Below are 20,497 nucleotides of genomic sequence, written 5' to 3' on the forward strand. Positions count from 1 at the left end.
GGCACTGGTAGCGATCATTCAGTCTCTGGTAGATGCAGGAGTGGTTGAAGAGGTGGTTAGCAACGTCTGCAACAGCCCAATCCTACCTATTGTTAAGAAGCAAGGTGAAGGAGATGAGAAAGCGTACCGCTTCATCATCGACTTGCGAGAGATTAACAAAGTGGTTGTACCCCAATATCCTGTGGTCTCTGATATCACCACCATTCTGACCCTCATCCCGTCCACTGCCACCACCTTCACTGTTATCGACCTTAAGAACGCGTTTTTCTCTATCCCCATTCATCCAGACAGCCGTTATCTCTTCGGCTTCACTTTAAAATCCCGTTCGTACCGATTTTGTAGAGCTCCCCAGGGGTACACTGAAAGTCCCAGCATTTACAGCCAGGCCCTCAAAAGACAGCTGGATGCCTTCCAGCTACCAGAGGGAGTGGTGTTGATCCAATATGTTGATGATATCCTTTTGGCGGCCGACACCACCCCGCTTGCAACGACAGCCACCGTCCAACTCCTACACTTTCTTGCAGAGAATGGCCATAAAGTCTCCAAAAAGAAGTTACAGTTCTGTCAGCCACAGGTGACTTACCTAGGCCATCTTCTGTCCAAAGAAGGGAGGAAACTTACACCCGACCGAATCCAAACCATCCTAGATACCCCCATCCCGAAAACACAAAAGCAGGTCCGCTCTTTGGTTGGCCTAACCTCTTTTTGCAGACAGTGGTTGCCTAATTACAGTCTCATTGTGAAACCATTACTTGCCCTGTTGACCAAAGATGTCCCCTCCCCGCTTCCTTGGACCACTGAGTGTCAAGCCTCCTTTAAGGAATTACGGGATGCACTCTGCTCAGCGCCCGTCCTCGGAACGCCGGATTACTCCAAACCCTTCTCCCTCTTCACCCACGAAAGGGAGGGATGCGCATTGTCTGTCCTAACTCAATCAATTGGTCCTAAGCAGCGCCCTTGTGCCTACTTCTCCGCCACTCTTGATCCTGTAGCCAGAGCTTTGCCTGCCTGCCTTCGAGCAGTAGCCGCCGCTGCTGTCTCTATCCGTCAGAGCGAGGGAATCGTACTTTCCAACTCCCTCACAGTGCTAGTACCCCATGCAGTCGACACCCTCTTGAATCAGACAAAGACCCAACACCTGACTAGCGCACGACTGACAGGGTATGAACTGACGCTACTTGCACCCCACATCACACTAAAGAGATGCACGACTTTGAATCCTGCCACATTGTTACCCCTGCCTGAGAATGACCCCGACGTTCCTCCCATCCACGACTGTGTGACCCTCACGGACGAACAAACTAGGAGTAGGGTTGACCTCCGAGACACTGCTTTTCCTGACCCCGATGGAGAGCTATGGGTAGACGGCTCTTGCATCAAACTCCCAGATGGCACCACTTCAGCTGCCTATGCAGTAACGACAGCCCGAACAGTAGTTGAGACAGCCTGCATCACACAACGATCTGCCCAGGCAGCAGAGCTGATAGCCCTCACCCGAGCATGCATCATAGCCGCAGGGACCACCACGAACGTATATACGGACAGCCAGTATGCCTTCGGAGTGGTCCACCATTTTGGGCTCCTGTGGAGGGAGAGGGGATTCCTGATGTCCCACGGCACCCCGATCCTCCACGGAGATCTAGTCTCCGCTCTGATTGAAGCAGTTCTCCTCCCCAAACGATTAGCGGTGATAAAATGTCAGGCACACAAAAGGGTGACAGACTTAGTCGGACAAGGGAATGCGTTGGCCGACATCACTGCACGAACCACAGCTGAGAATAGGACGGTGACACGCATGTACATGACCAGGTCACAAGCAGAAACATGGAGTGACACAAGGATAATGATCAGAGACATACAATCGGCCAGCACCCCTCACGAGCTGACTAAGTGGGCAAGGGTGGGTTTGAAGGATGAGGAGGGCTGTTGGCGAACGAAGGATGCAAGCAAATGGTTGCTGCCCGACTCATATCTGATTCCCATACTGACAATGGCTCACTCCCCCGCACACATAGGATCTGCACCCATGATCGAACTCATTTCCAAAGTCTGGCATAACGACAAAATCCCTGACTCAGCCAGACGTCTAGTTCAGCAGTGCCTTATCTGCCTGCAACACAACCCCGGGAAAGGAACTGTAGTGCCCCGGGGAGGGTTTGGGACCCCCAATCACCCCTTTGAGGTCCTTCAGATGGATTACATCCAACTAGAGAGATGCCAAAACCTAAAGTATGTACTAGTCATTGTATGTGCTTTCAGTAAATGGGTAGAGGCCTATCCAACCCGTGACAACACTGCCATGACTACTGCCAAAGTACTACTGAAAGAATTCTTCCCTCGCTATGGCCTTTGCCGAATTTTATGGAGCGACAATGGCCCCCACTTCATAGCTGAGGTTATCCAACTAATCCTAAAGGGGTTGGGGGTGAAGCAACGATTCCATGCGGTCTTCCACCCCCAATCCGCTGGTCTAGTTGAACGCCATAATGCCACACTGAAGCTGAAACTGGCAAAAATAGTGGCCACCACTGGACTTAACTGGCCGGATGCCCTCCCACTGGCCTCGTTATCGATGCGCTCCACTCCCACCAAGCACCATCTGACCCCCTACGAGGTCGTGTTTGGGCGACCGATGAATCTCTGGACTGCTCCCAAACCGACCTCCATTCATGACGTCCCGGACGTCCTACTGTCTGATTATTTGTGCAAGTTAACTAAAACGTTGTCTGTCATTCATCAACAGGTGCAGCAGGCCATCCCCGATGCTTCCAGGGGCCCCGGCCACGACATCCAACCGGGAGATTTCGTATTGATACGAAATTTCCAGCGAACCAGGAGTCTGGAACCTCGGTGGACGGGCCCCTGGCAAGTGCTGATCACCACCCGAACGGCACTCCGAGTGGAGGGGAAGAAGCACTGGCTGCACGCGCATCATTGCCGAAAGGTCTCTGCAAACCTGGCCACGACAGAAAACGTCAGCGCCCAAGAAGAGCTCCTGAGCAAAGACCGACCGATATTGGACTGTTATCCCGATACTGAGGCACTCGAACTTGCAAAATTCTCTGATCCCACTGTGCCATCCAGAGAAGGGTATTTCCTGCGTCGAAAGGAGGGAGCTTCGGCTAAGTAGGCCACGGACTAAGTTAAATCTCAGAACGGTGACCTACACACAATCAAGGGTCGCCGGGAGAGAAGCTAAACAAGGTCTGTGGTTCTGCCCACTACCGAGCCCCTTGAAGGTGATGGAAGCGCCAAATAAGAAGATGATGGAAGCGCCAGATAAGAAGATGATGGAAGCAACGGGAAATACCCAGTATAGAAATCCAAAGACTGACAACCTGCACAAATCAAAGACAATTGCACTCTTCATTGTCTTCCTCTTCTGCCTCCTCCTCATGACCTCCTTCTGGATTCTGGAGGAAAGCACACCGGCTCATGAGACATTGCTACCTACTGCACAGCCAACACCCCTGAAAGAGCATCACCTAATCTCTCTGTCGCCTCAGCTCCGAGAAAGGCGCAGGGAATTCTGGAACAATTCCTTCGTGCAACTGTTGCACCAACACAACCTTGCTGCAAACGCTACGAACTGTTGGATCTGCGGGTTGCTCCCGCATGCCACTGGACACTCCATCCCCTTCATCCCTTCACCCTTCTCAGTTCACGGCTCTTGCCTCGCCTGGTTAATCCTCATGCAAGAGAGCCACAGGGACAACGCCACCTCCAGCCGGACGGTGTCACACTTCTACTCTGGGTTCTGGCTGAACAAAACAGGAAAGACCCCAGCTGCCCTGTGTCCTGCGCTCGCAGGCGCCACCTTCATCAAAGACATTCCAGCCAAAGAACGAGTCGAAGTACAGGTGCTCCACAATCCAGCCAGAACCACCTTCACTCATCTGCAAAAACAAACTACCGCCACTCTGACTGTGGCCCTGTCTGTTATCAATGTCACAGGTCTCGTGTGTCTCGAAGGCCAGGGAACGCAGCTGGTGGGTTACAGCGCCTGCCGAATCACCAGAACATTGGACTCAGCTGAACCCCCTTCTTTTGTTGCTTCTCCGAATATGTACTTTGTGTGTGGCACCAAGGCTTACACCTGGCTCCCGAGAGGTTGGAAGGGCACCTGTTATATTGCCTTCGTTCTTCCACCCACATATGTAGCCCCTGCCAACCACCACCGGCAGAGGCGTGCGGACGACCTTGGACAAGCCGACTCCACCGGAGCACAGTTCCTGGATGCAGCAAAGGGACTTGTTCCTCTGTGGGGCCCAATGGCAAACAGCCGTGCTATCCGACACCTGACCCAGGCAGTAGAAACAACGATCAACATCACGGCTGGTATCCTCGCCAACAACACTGCGGAGCTTCAGGTGGTCCGCCTTGTGACCCTTCAAAATCGACTCGTCCTAGACGTGGTCCTAGCCGACCGAGGAGGAGCATGCCGCATCATCGGATCCAGCTGCTGCACCTACGTGCCAGACAACTCGCCTTCAGTCTACAAAGCCATCGAACACCTCCACAGACTTTCCTCGGAGGTTCACCAAGAACAGGAAGGATGGTCGCTTGGGAGCTGGTTTTGGGACACTTTGAAAAATTGGGGTTGGAAGTTGTTTTCCTTCGTGCTGGTACCTGTTGTGATATTATGTGGGTGTTGCTTAGGTATCCAATGTCTGCCACCTTTGTGCGGCCTTGTTTCTAACTGTATGTGCCCAAAGACTTTGGACTTCCGAAATGAGCACATGAGCCCCCTCTATGAAGTAGAAATACGTGGCCTTATGGGGATAAATTCAAACTGACAAGTTGGCGAGACATGTTAAAAGGGAGGACTGTGGAATTTTAGTTTGCGATCTGAACATCATCTGCGCCAGCTTGTCACCTATGTACTACGTGCACGGCAGCCATTTTAGATATCATGGTCTCCCTGTCCACGATCGATCGCCAGCGCGCCCCTCTGACCCAGCAAGCATCCTCCGCGCACCCTGGCTCCCCCTCCCTCCTCCTTAGGAGCATGACCCTTCTGCATGACCCTGTCCTTGGGAGTCACGCCAGCGCCTGACCAACACCTCCTCTCCTCCCATGAATGCCCCTCTGTTGATAAACCTCCCCTCTGCGCTGGATTGTCCACGCAGCATGAATACCACTCCATTGATGGCCCCTCACCCCGTGTCCGACTGTCCACACAGGTCCGAGGCCACTGTCTAAGCCGGGAGATATCATTTACTGCCCCTTATTGTATGAGGTCGCTCTCCTTCAAAGGACCCTCTATTGATCCAGGCCTCCCCACCCCCTGTGATATGATCAGGCGCACACATCCTAAGACTCGACGGAACACTCGGCTGCGTGATGACCCCCTCCTCTTGTCAGCAGGTTGAGGACCTCTATTGTGAAGGTATATGGGGGTGGGATTAACACGAGGATTACGGGGATGTCTTTTCCTTGCTTTACAAAGTCCTGATTGTAATAAAGGAAGGTCACATGCCATAAACCAGTGTATAAGAGGCCAGGCCTCCGAGAGGCTGTTAGAGCACCTCGAGACGATACCTTGTTGTCTGATCTGATGTGTTCTGCTCCGTCGGAATAAACTTCTGTTTCCTGCCTTCTGGTCTCCGGCGCCTGCCTCATTGCTTGGTAATTTGAATGGTACAAGGGCGGTTAGCGCCGGGCAAATCTTGAGAAAGGTCCTAGCCCTACCTTTTTCTACACAAGGGTCGCAAATTTTGAGCCCCCCCACTTTTTCCGGCGAAACCGGGGAACTGTCAGGAGGGATTGGGAAGAAGATCGGAGCTCCCTAGTTGGCAAGTAGGGGATAATCTCCGAAGAAATGAATGCAGGGGCCGTGCCCAATCGAGCCTGGTAAGTGATAGATGCAAGCTTGAATTGGATACGTTCCCGAACCGGAAGCCAATGTAAAAGTTTCAGAAGGGGGGTGACATGTGAGGATTTAGGAAGGTTAAAGACCAGCCGAGCCGCCTGGTTTTGGATCATCTGCAACCGCCTGAGACTATATGCAGGTATACCTGCATATAGGGCGTTGCCATAATCCAGGCGGGAGATGACCATCGCAAGGACGATCAGTTTCAAGGCCTCAAAGGTGAAAAATCGAGAGACCTTGCGGATGGTACGAAGAGAAAGAAAAGAGGAAGAAACCACAGAACTAACCTGGGAGTGAAGGGTAAGGTGAGAGTTGAGTTTAATACCAAGGGTTTTGACCGAAGTAGAGGGGACCGGAGAGGGACCAAGGGAAGGGGGCCAAAAAAGTGAAGACCAGGGACTGGAACAACCACCCGTCAACACCAACTCGGTCTTATCAGGGTTGAGTTTCAGGTGGTTGAAATCCATCCAGTCCCTGATGAAAATCATAGTGGACTGAAAATTAGAGATAGAGGCAGAAGAAGAGGACAGATTGAAGACAAGTTGGAGGTCATCCGCATAGTTATATACGGCGACCTCCATTTGTTCTAAAGAAAAGATGTGGGGAGAAATGTAAAGATTAAACAGAAGAGGTGAAAGGGAGGAGCCTTGGGGGACCCCGCACAGAACCTTCCGAAAGTCCGCAGTGAAGTCACCCAGGCGAACTGCCTGGGTGTGGTCCCTCAGGAAGGAGGACAACCAAACCAGGGCCGTACCCCCGATCCCCGCCGCCGCGACACGGGAAAGTAAGATGGTATGATCCACCGTGTCGAAGGCGGCAGAGAGATTGAGGAGGACCAGAGCCTGGAATTGATTGGTGTCCCTCCCCTCCCTGAGGTTGTCAAGGACCGAAAGGACTACGGACTCCGTAGAGTGTGCGGGGCGAAAACCAGCCTGACGGGAAGCCAATACCCCATTCTCTTCCACAAAGGTGCTCAGAGACCTGGTGACATGGCGCTCGAGCACCTTAGCCAAAAATGGTAGTAGAGAAATGGGGCGAAAGTTGGCTGTGATCGAGGGGTCTGCACCAGGTTTTTTTAAAATGGGTAAAATGATAGCTGATTTCAAGGGGTTGGGGACAACCCCCTGAGAGAGTGAGCTGTTTAGCAAGTGAAGGGGAGGATCAGGGCAAGAGGTGTAAATGTGACGAAGTATGTGAGCGGGACAGGTGTCAAGGGGAGAGCCAGATTTTACAAGGGGGATTAAAGATGTGAAGGATTCCTTGGTCAGAAGGGGGAGAGAGTTTAATTGTCCTTGGGAAGGAGGGCACTGAGGATCAACAAAAGACGGGGAAGGTGCAGGGATATTAGCTTTAATGGCAGCAATTTTATCGATAAAAAAGCTATTCAGAGAGTGACAAAGGGCAAGGGAAGGAGAGGGCTTAAGAGAGGTACGATCTGAAAAGGCTAGGTTCTGAACAATCGAGAAAATTTCCCTTGATTGGTTCTCGGCTGTGAGGATCTTGGAGGAGAAATAGGCCGTTTTAGCGGCCAAGATGGCATTCTTATATTGAGCTAATAGAGTGGTAAAATCAGCTCTTAAGATGGGACAATAGTTTCTCCTCCAGGCCCTCTCAGCACGGCGTACCGATAATTTGATGGTTTTCAGGTCATCAGTAAACCACAAGTTGGCATCTTTCTCCCGCTTGGAGGTCAGACGTTTCAAGGGGGCAATGGACTCACTGGCTGAGGAGAGCCATTGTTCAATGATGTTATCCTGAGCCGAGGTGGAAAGCCCGTGTAAGACGGGGTAGGATGCACTTAAAAGAGCTGATAAGTTCGCCGGGTCAACTCTACTCCACGAGCGGACCCAGACATTTTTGGGAAGGGGGGCCCTAACTGGAGAACTGATAGGAAGAACAAAAGAAATCAAGTGATGATCAGACCAAGTGCAAGGAGAAATAAGAAGGGAGTCGACAGGGCAGTTCAAGGACCAAATCTGGTCCAAGATATGCCCCTTGACGTGAGTTGGGGAAGATACGTGAGAAACAAAATTAAGAGATAAAAGTGTGTCTGAAAACTCTCTTGAAGATGAACACTCTGCTGGGTCGGAGGGCCAAAAATTAAAATCACCCAGTAATAACACCGAAGAGTTATTAACCGAGAGGGTGGCTAGCACCTCCTGGAAATCAGGGAGAAATCGTAGAGGCGACTGGGGAGGCCGATAAATGAGAAGACAGGTGAGAGGGGGGGATGTGGACGTGGTTCGAATAGCAAGATACTCTGTGGTGGCAATATCGGGGAGAGAGAGCAGTTGAAATGGAAGATCAGAACGAGCAATGACAGCTACGCCACCCCCCGTTCTGCCGGATGAATGATCCGCCCGAAGTGCATAGTAGGGGGCAGGCAATGTAGCTAGCAAGGTGGGTAGGGAGTCATCACAGAACCATGTCTCGGTTAAAAGGAGAAGATCTGGTGCATGATGATCTAACAACACTGATAGTTCATGTGAATGAGCCACCGCCGATCTGGTATTCAAATAATACGCCTTGAGGGTCTTAACTGGGGCAGTATTGACGGCTTCTGTGGAAGGGGGGACCGGAGTGGGAGAAGTGAATGAACAGGAACAGTGAGAAGGGGAGGATAAATCTAGCTGGGATATCCGTGAGTGTGTACCCAAGGAGGAGGGGTGCTGAGCAGAGGGCCTGGGGGGTGACCCAGGGAGGAGGGGTGCTGAGCAGAGGGCCTCGAGGGGCCTGACCCAGGGAGGAGGGGTGCTGAGCAGAGGGCCTGGAGGGGCCTGACCCAGGGAGGAGGGGTGCTGAGCAGAGGGCCTGGAGGGGACTGACCCAGGGAGGAGGGGTGCTGAGCAGAGGGCCTGGAGGGGCCTGACCCAAGGGGGAGGGGTGCTGAGCAGAGGGCCTGGAGGGGCCTGGGGGTGACCCAGGGAGGAGGTGTGCTGAGCAGAGGGCCTGGGGGGGCCTGACCCAGGGAGGAGGGGTGATGAGCAGAGGGCCTGGAGGGGCCTGGGGGTGACCCAGGGAGGAGGGTTGCTGAGCAGAGGGCCTGGAGGGGCCTGACCCAGGGAGGAGGGGTGCTGAGCAGAGGGCCTGGGTGAAACAACTGACCTCTGAAGTACTAGTGATCTCCAGCTCGTGTTTCATTCATCTGTTGTGGCGTTGGGGAAACTGAAAACAAACGTGTAAACGTGCATCACTTGATCTGGCTCTAAACACAAAAAATCACACTTTCAAACACTTCGCTGTTATTTTTGCAATAGTCACGTTCAAATAAACCCACAATTCAATACACTTCGTCAGCTACATTGCTCGACTCAACCAGGAGAGGATTGACCTGGGAGGAGGGGCGAAGACTGAGCATAGAATGAGGTGGTCGGAAGAAGGGAGGTCAATCCTCTCCTGGTTGAACCGAGCAATGTAGCCGAGGAAGTTACCAGCGGGGAAGAAAATCTATGATTCGGGAAGGCTGGTGAAAGCAATAAGCGATATCAGAAGCGCACGTGATTAAGAGCATTGAGGCATTATTCAGAGTAAGAGGGTGGAGTATGGTCACTCGAGGAATAGGAAGTCAAAAGAGGGTATTGAATTGTGGGTTTTTTGAACGTGACTATTGCCAAAATAACAGCCAAGTGTTTGAAAGTGTGTTTTTTTGTGTTTAGCGCCAGATGAAGTGATGCATGTTTACATGTTTGTTTTCAGTTTCCCCTGACGAAGGACCCTTGGAGGTCTGAAATGCATTGGGACTTAAATAAACGGCTTTTTATGGATTTGGCATTGGAGCGTGTTCTTGGGAGAGGTTCGGAAGGCCCCGCAGGAACATAAGAAATATGGAAGATAGCTTATCCCTGCTTGTGGATGACAAAACGAAAAAAGCGATGAATGCAGAAATAGATAAACAGAGTTGAATTAAGAGAATATAAATAAAACTTAAGCGACAAGTGAAAAGCACGGATGCAAATGCAATTTAAAAAGCTGTGCCACCGGTTGGGGCCATGAACGGGTCCCAGTAGGATGTTGTTCAGTTGATCGCGCGCTGCATGGGCTGAGACGCCACCGGGGAAAAGCACGCAATGTTGAATTTAAAAATGTGGTTAAAAGTAGGATTAATTTCGAAGCAATTAGTGCGCTACCCCTCTTATTGTATATGTTTATCAGCAAATCACAGCCATCGAAGGAGCGTCTGTCTCTGGCCACTTTGAAAACTGCAGCAGCAGCTCTAGGCGCTTTACCCCTCACAGGACCTTTGCACCCAGATGCCCCTCTTTTACAGCAGCAAGATCAGATACATCTGCAGCAACTTCGAACCCATGCCGGACAGATTCACCCTCACAGCCCTCCTGCAAACTGAGAGCAACCCGCAGACAACAAACCTGGACTGTCTGGCCCACCATCACCACAGAAGAAACCCCGTCAACCTCACATTCTGGAGCACCCTTGGGCCACTGCTTACATCACATCTTTGCCTAAGGACTGGACCACTTCACACGACCCTTAACCCGATACTGAAAGAGCCAATCATCAGCCACCTTTCTGGAAGCGTGGAACACTCCGCAGAACTGCCCCTCCTGAAGAAACTCTTAACAGATCCGAAAACACCAGCCAACTACCGGCCAGTCTCCCTGCTACCCTACCTGGTGAAAGTCGTGGGGAAAATCACCAATAAGCTACAAACCACCCACCTCAACAACAACCACCTCAACCAACCACAGCACTGGGACTGCACTCATCGGCAGCACAGGGCAGGGACAAAGGAGGCGCCACTGCGCTCACCCTATCCTAGCTTCAGTTCCAACCGCTTCCTTATCCCCCCATTCCTAATGTTGACCTGATAGTGGCCTGATCTACGAATCTCCCGGTCCCCCTCACTGTTGTCCTTTTATACCGCCCCCCCCCAGACTATGCCTAATTTTGTGCTTGCACTACAAGAGCTGCTTGCCACTCTCGTGGTCAACAACTCTTCAGTTCTTCTATTAGGCGATTTCAACTACTGGCCTGGAGACCCCATGGAAAATCAGACCTCTAAAGATCTTTCTGATACTCTGTGCGGCCTCAATTTCATGTCTCACATTCACTCCCCCACTCACGTACATGGCCATATTCTCGACCAGCTATGGTCGGCTAGCTGAACCATATCGTCCACCACCATCCTTCCCTGCATTTGGTCGGACCGCTCGCTCATCTCCTTTTCCATCGACCTCGGAACAGTTGATAAGCCCCCTCTGCCTAAAACATCTTGGCGAGGAACTGGAACCGGGTGGACTTCAATACTCTTTGCTCTTCCCTGGCGACTTCTCTCCCTAACCGATCTGATCTTTCCCTTGATCATCAAGTCGATGCTGTCAACACCTGGCTGTCCGCACCTTGCGACTTGGTTGCCCCCCTCAGGAGGGTCAATGCGTGTCGCCTCCATGAAGCCAATAAGTGGTTTTCTGACGACCTTAAAACCCTTAAACTGGCCCTGAGACAGTCAGAACGTCGGTGGAGATGCCACTACTGCCGCTCTCTGAGAGCTCAATATAGGTCTCTCCTTAACAACTATAAGAGAGCCATTCTATCGGCCAAACTTGAATATTTCTCTGGTAAAATACTGTTAGCAGCCAATAAACCCAAGGAGATTTTCTCTATTGTCCATAATTTGGCGGCATCCGATAGAGTTAACTCCCATCTTGTCCCATCCCAACTCCTTTGCCTCTCCTTGAATGATTTCTTCTTTGAGAAGATCGCCAACATTAAATGGAACATTCACCAGCCTTCTTTGTCCCTTCCCCCTCCCTCCCTCCCTCCCCTGTCCTCTTCTCTTCACCACTTCCCTCCCATCTCGAAGGAATCCTTCCTTGTTTTGCTAAAAAAAAGTCAAGTCACGCTCCCCTGCCGACTATGGACCGGCCAGTATCTTAAGGGCACTGTTCTCTGGCTGCCCTGATCCCCCCATTTCCCTTCTCAATGCCTCCATCTCTCAGGGCACAGTCCCGGTTTCTTTTAAATAAGTTACAGTTATCCCCATTTTAAAATAGCCCGGCTCCGACCCCACTATTCCTGCCAACTTCAGGCCCATTTCCTTGCTCCCCTACTTAGGCAAGATACTGGAGAGCCACATTACTTCCTGTCTTTCGGCCTACATCGAGGACAATCACCTCCTGGCCTCCCATCAAGCTGGCTTTCGTCCGGCCCATTCAACCGAATCTGTGGTCCTGTCGGTCCAGGACGAATTGAAGAGTAAGGCTGATTCCAACTCCCACCAAGCCTTGGTGCTTCTTGATTTGTCAGCTGCCTTTGACACGGTCGACCATTCCATTCTTCTCGACCGTGTCAGGGCAGCTGGCATTCATGGCACCGCTTTCTCCTGGCTCGCCTCATTTCTCGAAGGCCGGACACAGGCTGTCTGTCTCTCTGGTTTCTCTGCCCCCCCCCCCACCCCCCTCCTCTTGGTGTCCTGTGGGGTCCCCCAGGGTTCCTCTCTTTCTCCTCTCCTCTTTAACCTCTATATCTACCCCCTTATTGTTTCTCTGCTAAATATGGAGGTATCCGTATACAACTACGCTGACGACCTTCAGCTTGTCTTTGATCTTTCTCACGATTCAGACTCCAGTCCCTTCTCAAATTCCAAACAGCACTCATCTTTATTTCCGACTGGATGAACCAAAACCACCTAAAATTGAATCCGGACAAGACGGAGCTGATTCTGACTGGGGGTGTCTTCTAGCCCATGGACCCCTGCCTTCTGGCCTCCCACTCTTGGTCCCCCCCCTATCCCCTCTGCCTCAGTCAGAACTTTGGAAATTAAAATCAGCCAGGACTTCTCCATGCGCCCCCAGGTCAGCTCTGTGGTCTCATCCTGTTTTCTATCACTAAGTACTATCCGTAAGATCTCCCGTTTTTTTTCTTTTGATGCCCTCAAGATTATTGTTTTGGCCATGGTTCTTTCACGGGTGGACTACTGGAACTGCCTGTACGCGGGTATTCCCACCTATGAGCTGCGACGCCTCCAGTCCATCCAGAACCAGGCCGCTCGCCTTCTCTATCGGCTTCCCAAATTTCATCACACTACTCCTCTTCTCAGATCCCTTCACTGGCTCCCCATCCTGCAGAGAACCCTCTTCAAGATGGGCTGCTGGTTCTTTATGGCCCGGGCTCGTACGGCCCTGTCTTTATCAACAACATGATCACCCAATATCTACCCTCCCGTAACCTCCGCTCTTCTAGCCAGGCACTCCTCTGTGTTCCCCGCTTCCGTAAGTCCAGAGTAGGCGGCTCTAGATTTTCCATCCTGGCTCCCCGCTTCTGGAACAGCCTCCCACTGACCATTAGATCTATTACCGTCTATCTGCACTTCCGTAAAGCCCTCAAAATTCACTTATTTTCCCAAGCATTCTCTAATTAAACTCTCTCCCCGGCGACACGCCCACCTGCTAAAGACTGCCCTACAGCGCCAGGAAGCCGCTTGGCCACAGAGCGCTTTATAAATACTTTCAAAATTCAAATTCAAATTCACCATGCAAGCTCTATCTGCCGTCTTCAACACCGTCTCCCACCCATCCTCATTCAACGGCTCACTCACCAGCATCGTCTGCACCCACAGAATCAACGTCATCTCCCACGTTGACAACAACCTGCCCATCCTCAGGCAAATCATCAAACACCAGGTCTAGCTTCACCTCCTGCATGGCCGAAATCGCCAGGTAGATGAAAGTCAACTGCGTAAAACTCAACACAACAAAATAGAAGGGGCACTCTTCAGAAGAGGCAAATCACGAGGAAACGTGGCCTGGTGGTTGGGCAGAACTCAGACCCACCCAGCAAAGAACCTCAGCTTATGATTGACTACCAAATCCCCATGACCAGTCTCTAGCGCCTGATTCCACACCATCAAAATGCTCAGGAAAATCTTCAGTTGGCTCCTAGATAGCACACATGGGACCGCCACCCAGTTACCCATCACCAGCAAGTTAAACTATGGCAATGTGTCCATGTTGAAATCAACACCCAACTCACCAAGAGGCTGCAGAGGATTGAAAACTCAATGGCCAGACTCTCACTCAGGTTTCCTGCCTGCCCTCACATCCCCCTGCACCTCAGAGACCTCCACTGGCTCCCCGTCCACAAAAGCGGTCTTCAAACTCCTCACACACCCTTAAAAAGCCCTGCATAATCTTGGCCCCACCCACCTCAACAACCACATCTACTTCCACACACCCACCAGGCACCTCAGCTCAGCCAGGCTATTACTCTCACACAACTCTCATCCTTTTTCCTACCTCGCCCCCAAAGCCTGGAGCGACCTGCCCCATCACATCAGAAGCCTCTCGTCAGTACTTGAGTGCTGCAAGAAACAGAAGACTTGGGGGCGTGCCCAAGCGGCGTAGCGTGATGGCCGCTTAAACAACGAGCTCCGTCCTTGTTGTATCCCCGCAACTATCTGCCACACAAATCTGACACCCAAACCTGAATCCACAAACCGGAAGGGGCGCTGACTTTCTCCCAGGCACTCATGTGTCGCGTGGAGCTCCATGGCCGGAGTTACGACTCCCGACGAAGTGTGGCCTACACACCCATCCAAACCGGGACCTGAGGTGCTGATTGAGGGCGGGATCAGAGCGAGGGAGGATGGCCGGTTTGCAACGCAGAACCGGGGCCCGTAAGGCCCTCCCAACAAAGACACCCACCACGCTGGTGACTTCTGGCAGAGCCTTCCCACCTTTTGGGAGGGGTGTCGACCACCGAAGGAGCCTCCTGCTGGGGCAGAGTAGCAGAGTTCACCGGAATTACAGTGCCCAGAGACGGCGCTGCAGTTCTTTGCCCTCTGACGCAAAGACAAAGGGGAGAAGAGGTCCCAGGGGGCGACGACGAAGATTGGGGAGTGGCACGCCTTGTCAGACTTTGCCTCCTCCCGCATACTGGAGCTGAGAGGATAGGTGATTGAGGTCCTCCCCGATGAAGCGGCACAGAGAGAAGACGCACGCATACCACCCGGACCGCTGGACCCTGGGGAGGGCTGAACTTGTGCCCCGCCCGCTGAACCTTCCACATGTGACTGAACCCCCGTGGGTCCTAGATTCTATACTAGTGGGGCTCCCTAAATCTGTCATATGAGACTATGTACATAACTGGATCGCCAGGCGGGGGGAACTGAATCTATTGCCACTCCACATTGTTCCCTTCGGCCCACGCAGCGCTTCGGAAAAGGGGTGGGGACGCTGACTTGTCGCGGCCCTTAACCCACCGTATGGCAACCTCAGAAAAGTCGAGGATAACTGGCCTGATGGGTCACAAAACGGTTCAATCCAACAAACTTGACCGCTACACAGTACCCAAGGACTCGTCTCAAGACTCGCATTCGAGGAACCGGACGATGAGTGAATCCGGAGGGGAGAGCCAGGAACCTACGTTAAAAAACATGTTATGGATTCTATTGCTGGAATCAGAACCTCCTTGGAACACAAAATGGACACCCTCTCAATTGAGGTAAATCTCATCCGGGCAGACCTCCCCAAAGCCACTAAGAAGATCAAACAGGTCAAAATTACAGCAGCGAGTCTTGTGGAAGACGTAACACACCTTCAAGAAAATGTACACAATCTACAAGCATCCCACAAATTTACAGAGCACAAATTGGACGAATATGAAGGGTGCCTCAGGAGAAACAACTTCTGCATACTGGGGGTCCATGAGAAGGCGCTGGGACAGAAACCAGGCCTCTTTGTGGAAGAACTTATTCTAAAACACCTACAGCCAAAAGGACTCAGCAAATTCTTTGTTGTGGAAAGGGCGCACAGGGTTCTGGGAGGTCATCCGAGACCGGGGGCCCCTCCATGTCCCCTGCTAGCGAGGGTGTTAAACTTTAGAGACAGTTATGTAATCCTCCAAAATGCCAGAATGGCCGCACCCCTCCACTACAAAAATGCTGACATAACCTTTTTCCAGACTTTACGCAGATGGTACAGATGCAGAGAAGAACATTCCTAATGGTGAGAAAACAACTTAGAGACCGAGGATTCAAGTATGCCATGTTTTCCCAGCGAAACTAAGAGTAGAGGCAGGGGGACGAACTTGGTTTTTCGATCAGCCAGATGCAGCCTCGGAGTGGTTGGACAGCCAGGTTGACCGTGATTATGGGCAAAATAACCATGGAGACCGCTCAGATGTTCAACAAGGCGACTGAAACTGACTTAGACGTTCGGTGACCACACCTTCACCATGGCTGAATCCCCATCGGGGTCATATACATACGTGGATATGGAGGGGACTTCTCTTAACCTGGAGCCCTTCCCGACTGATCGACCACAATGCTAGTAGGCTGTGACTAGTTTGGGTTCTACGTAATCGTAACTAGAAGGGTGAGGGCAATGGGGCAGCTGTTGCACCCCAACTTTTTCTTCCTTTAGTTTACCAGTTGGGCAACAGGCGCTCTGCAGGTTTAAATGGGGAGTTTGGCGCCCAGAGTGCAGGGAAGCAGGGTGGGGGGTCGTTGGGTTGGGGGATTGCATGGGGTTGTGGGTTATTGTTTGATTAAGATTGAGTTTTTTTCATTGACAGTGCAGGTTGAATTGTTTGCAAAAGACACATAAATGTATCTACGCTTTAATGTGTGTGCAGTGGGACAAAAATGTGAAGATATTAAGTTGGAATGTTATTGGGCTTGGGGACAAGATAAAACTCCAGCACATTAAAAGACATATGCCCAATGTCGTCATGCTTCAAGAAACACACTTGGTTGGGAACTCGTGCAAGGCCATGCACAAATATGGTTACACCATGATTGCCCACGCTGGCTTTACATCTTGTTCACATGGAGTGGGTATAATGCTCAAGAAATCATTTCCTCTCTCGGTAACGTCCACTTGGATTGATGACTGGGGCTGGTACATTGGGGTCACGTGCTCTTGGGAGGGCCAAACCATTACACTCATTTCAATCTATGTTCCACCGGGTCTACAGGCCACCACTTTCAAGGACCTAAGCGCCATCCTTTTAGCTCTACCGGATGGGTTGCTAGTGCTCGGCGGGACTTCAATTCTGTACTCAGGCACACTAGATCCCCCGTGTGCTTGGACAGTCATCCCGCTGGTTGCCTGACTTTCTCGAGGTTATGGGCTAGTTGATGGTTGGAGGAACACATGTCCCACTCCGGCGCTCATGCTTGTCTCTCAAGACTTGACTACATCATAGTCCCTGGACCACAAATAGCCTATATCCATGAAATCAGACACTTAGCTAGGGGAATCTCTGACCACTCCCCACTTTGGGAACAGATACATATTAGTCGCACCTAGGTGGGTAAGATTGCCCCCATTAATCCGTGGTGTCTCCGCAACCCCAGAACTCTCAAAGACCTGATCAAATCCATAGACAACTTTTTTGGGGAGAATGAGGGAACGGTGGAATTGCCTCAAACATTGTGGGAGGCCTTTTAGACAGTGATCCGAGGGCAAGCCTGTCTCTGATCTCAGGGGAGAATAAGGACAAGTGCAAGGACATTTTGGATGCTGAGGCGGAGATTTATCAGCTAGAACAATGACAGCAACACCACCACCCTTCTGGACAACCTCGCCAATCTCGGACTCAAACAACTTGTTGACACCCCCACCCACTATGCCAGGCACACGCTCGACCAATCTTCACCTCCAGCAAGCACATCTCCTTCAATCACACCACAGCTCTCCATTGGACGGACCACAGCTGCGTTCACTTCAACTACAAAAAGACTACGACCCACAACCAATTCCCCGCAGAAACTGGAACAAAATTACCACCGACCAGCTCTTCACAGCGCTCCACCAAAACCCTCCTGCCAAATCATCAGACCCAAACCAAGCAGCCACCAACCTCACACAATGGATCACCCACAGCACTGACGAATTAGCACCCCTGAAAAACTATCAAATCAAGCAAGGTAACAAAAAAGCCCCCTGGTTCAATGATGACCTTAAGAAATCCAAGAAGATCTGTCGCACCCTCGAGAAAGCCTGGCGAAAAAACCCAACCACTGACAACCTGGCCACCTTCAAGAACGCCACCCGCAAACACCACCAGCTGATCCGATCCACCAAGAAATCAGCATTTAAGGATCGACTCGACAACAACGCCCACAACAGCAAGGAACTATTCAACATCGTCAAAGAGTTTACCAACCCCACCGCCGGCACCAACGACATCACTCCCTCCCAAGACCTCTGCGACTCTCTAGCCTCGTTCTTCCACAACAAAATCGCTGACATACATAACAGCTTTGGAGACCAGTCCACTCCACCCACCTCCGAACTTAAACCCCCCTCCAACAACCTTTGCACCTGGAACCCAATCACCACTGAAGACACCATCCGCCTGATGAACTCCATCCACTCAGGATCGCCAACCGACCCATGTCCCCACCACATTTTCCACAAAGCAGACTCCATTATCGCACCCCATCTCAGAGACGTCATCAACTGCTCCCTCAGCTCCGCTACCTTCCCGGAAAGCTGGAAACATGCCGAACTCAGCGCCCTCCTGAAGAAACCCACAGCAGACCCCACTGAACTTAAGAACTACCGCCCCATTTCGCTCCTCCCATTCCCTGCCAAAGTCATTGAGAAAGCCGTCAACAGTCAGCTCGCCGCCTTCCTCGAATCCAACAAATCCCTCAACCCTTCACAGTCCGGCTTCTGAGCCAAACACAGCACTGAGACCGCCCTCATCACAGCAACAGACGACATTCAAACTCTACTGGACAACGGAGAAACAGCTGCCCTCATCCTACTCGACCTCTCCGCAGCCTTCGACACAGTCTGCCATAGCACCCTTATTTATTTATTTATTTATTTATTTATTTATTTATTTAGCTGTTTTATAGCGCGCTCAGATACTACCAGAGTGTCCTGGCGCGTGTATAGCGCGCTCAGATACTACCAGAGTGTCCTGGCTCATACAACGCCTCAGCAGCGTCGGAGTACAAGGAATAGCACTAGACTGGATCATCTCGTTCCTCGCCGGAAGAACCCAGAGAGTCCGCCTCCCCCCTTTCAGAACAGAGGCCACCGAAGTCATCTGCGGCGTACCGCAAGGATCATCACTCAGTCCCACCCTCTTCAACGTATACATGAGTCCCATCGCATCCATCGTGCGCCAACACAACCTCAACATCATCTCCTACGCAGACGACACCCAGCTGATCCTCTCCCTCACCAAAGACCCGAACACAGTCAAAACCAACCTACACGATGGAATGAAAGATGTAGCCGAGTGGATGAAGAACAGCCGTTTAAAACTGAACTCGGACAAAACGGAAGTCCTCATTTTAGGATCATCCTAATCCACCTGGGACGACTCATGGTGGCCACCGGCCCTGGGAATCGCACCCAGACCAACGGACCACGCACGTAACCTGGGCTTCATCCTGGACTCCTCCCTCTCGATGACCAGGCAAGTCAACGCCGTCTCATCATCATGCTTCAACATCCTACGTATGCTCAAAACAATCTTCTGTTGGATCCCCACCGAAACAAGAAAGACAGTCACCCATGCACTGGTCACAAGCCGACTGGACTACGGAAACACCCTTTATGCCGGAACCACAGCCAAACTACTGAAAAAACTCCAACGCATTCAAAACGCCTCAGCCAGACTCATCCTAGACATCCCCCGCCAAGCTCACATTTCCGGTCACCTGAAAGACCTCCACTGGCTCCCCGTCAACAAGAGAATAACGTTCCGTCTCCTCACCCACGCACACAAAGCCCTCTACAACCTAGGACCCGAATACCTCAACACACGCCTGTCCTTTTACACCCCCACCCGCCAACTACAATCGTCCAATCAAGCCCTCGCCGCAATTCCACGCATCCAAAGATCCACCATGGGGGAAGATCTTTCTCCTACTTAGCGGCCAAGACCTGAAATTCTCTCCCCACCCACCTCCACCTTACACAGAACCACCTCTCCTTCAGAAAACAACTAAAAACTTGGATATTCGATAAGTAATGTACCCCCCCTCCCTCAAGCGCCTTGAGACCCTCTGGGTGAGTATAATTTTAGCCTTGAACTTGAACTGAACTCCTAAGAGACATCTCTCTCCCCACACTTTCGACTGAAGACCGTCAGTTTGACAGTGCTCTGACCACAGATGAGATAGCATCCGCAATACGCAGGTTACACTCAGGCAAGGCATTGGGTCCTAACGGTATCCCGATTGAATTGTACAAACGAAGACCTGACAAGCTGGCTCCATACTTATAAGCTATGTACGAGGATAGCCTAAAACAGGGACTGTTGCCGATAGACCAAAGAATAGCCTCCATCATCACCTTCCACAAAGAAGGTAAACCCAAGACTGAGTGTGCATCATACCGCCCTATTTCACTCCTCAATGCGGAACCCAAAATTCTGGCCAAACTGTTGGCTAATCGATTAGTGAAAATCATAGGAGGCCTAGTACATCCAAACCAATCTGGCTTTATGCCGCACAGAAATACGGGACTGAATCTACGCAGGCCCCACGGAGTTCTGGGTAGAGCGACCACCATGCAAGAACAGGCAGTAATTGTCTCTTTGGATGCCACCATGGCGTGCGATACCCTAGAATGGTCATATCTCTTCGCGACACTCGCTAAGATTGGGTTTGGACCGGGTTTTATACAATGGGTATGCCTCCTA

The sequence above is a fragment of the Lissotriton vulgaris genome, chromosome 2_2 (assembly GCF_964263255.1).
Source record: "Lissotriton vulgaris chromosome 2_2, aLisVul1.2, whole genome shotgun sequence".
NCBI lineage: Eukaryota > Metazoa > Chordata > Amphibia > Caudata > Salamandridae > Lissotriton > Lissotriton vulgaris.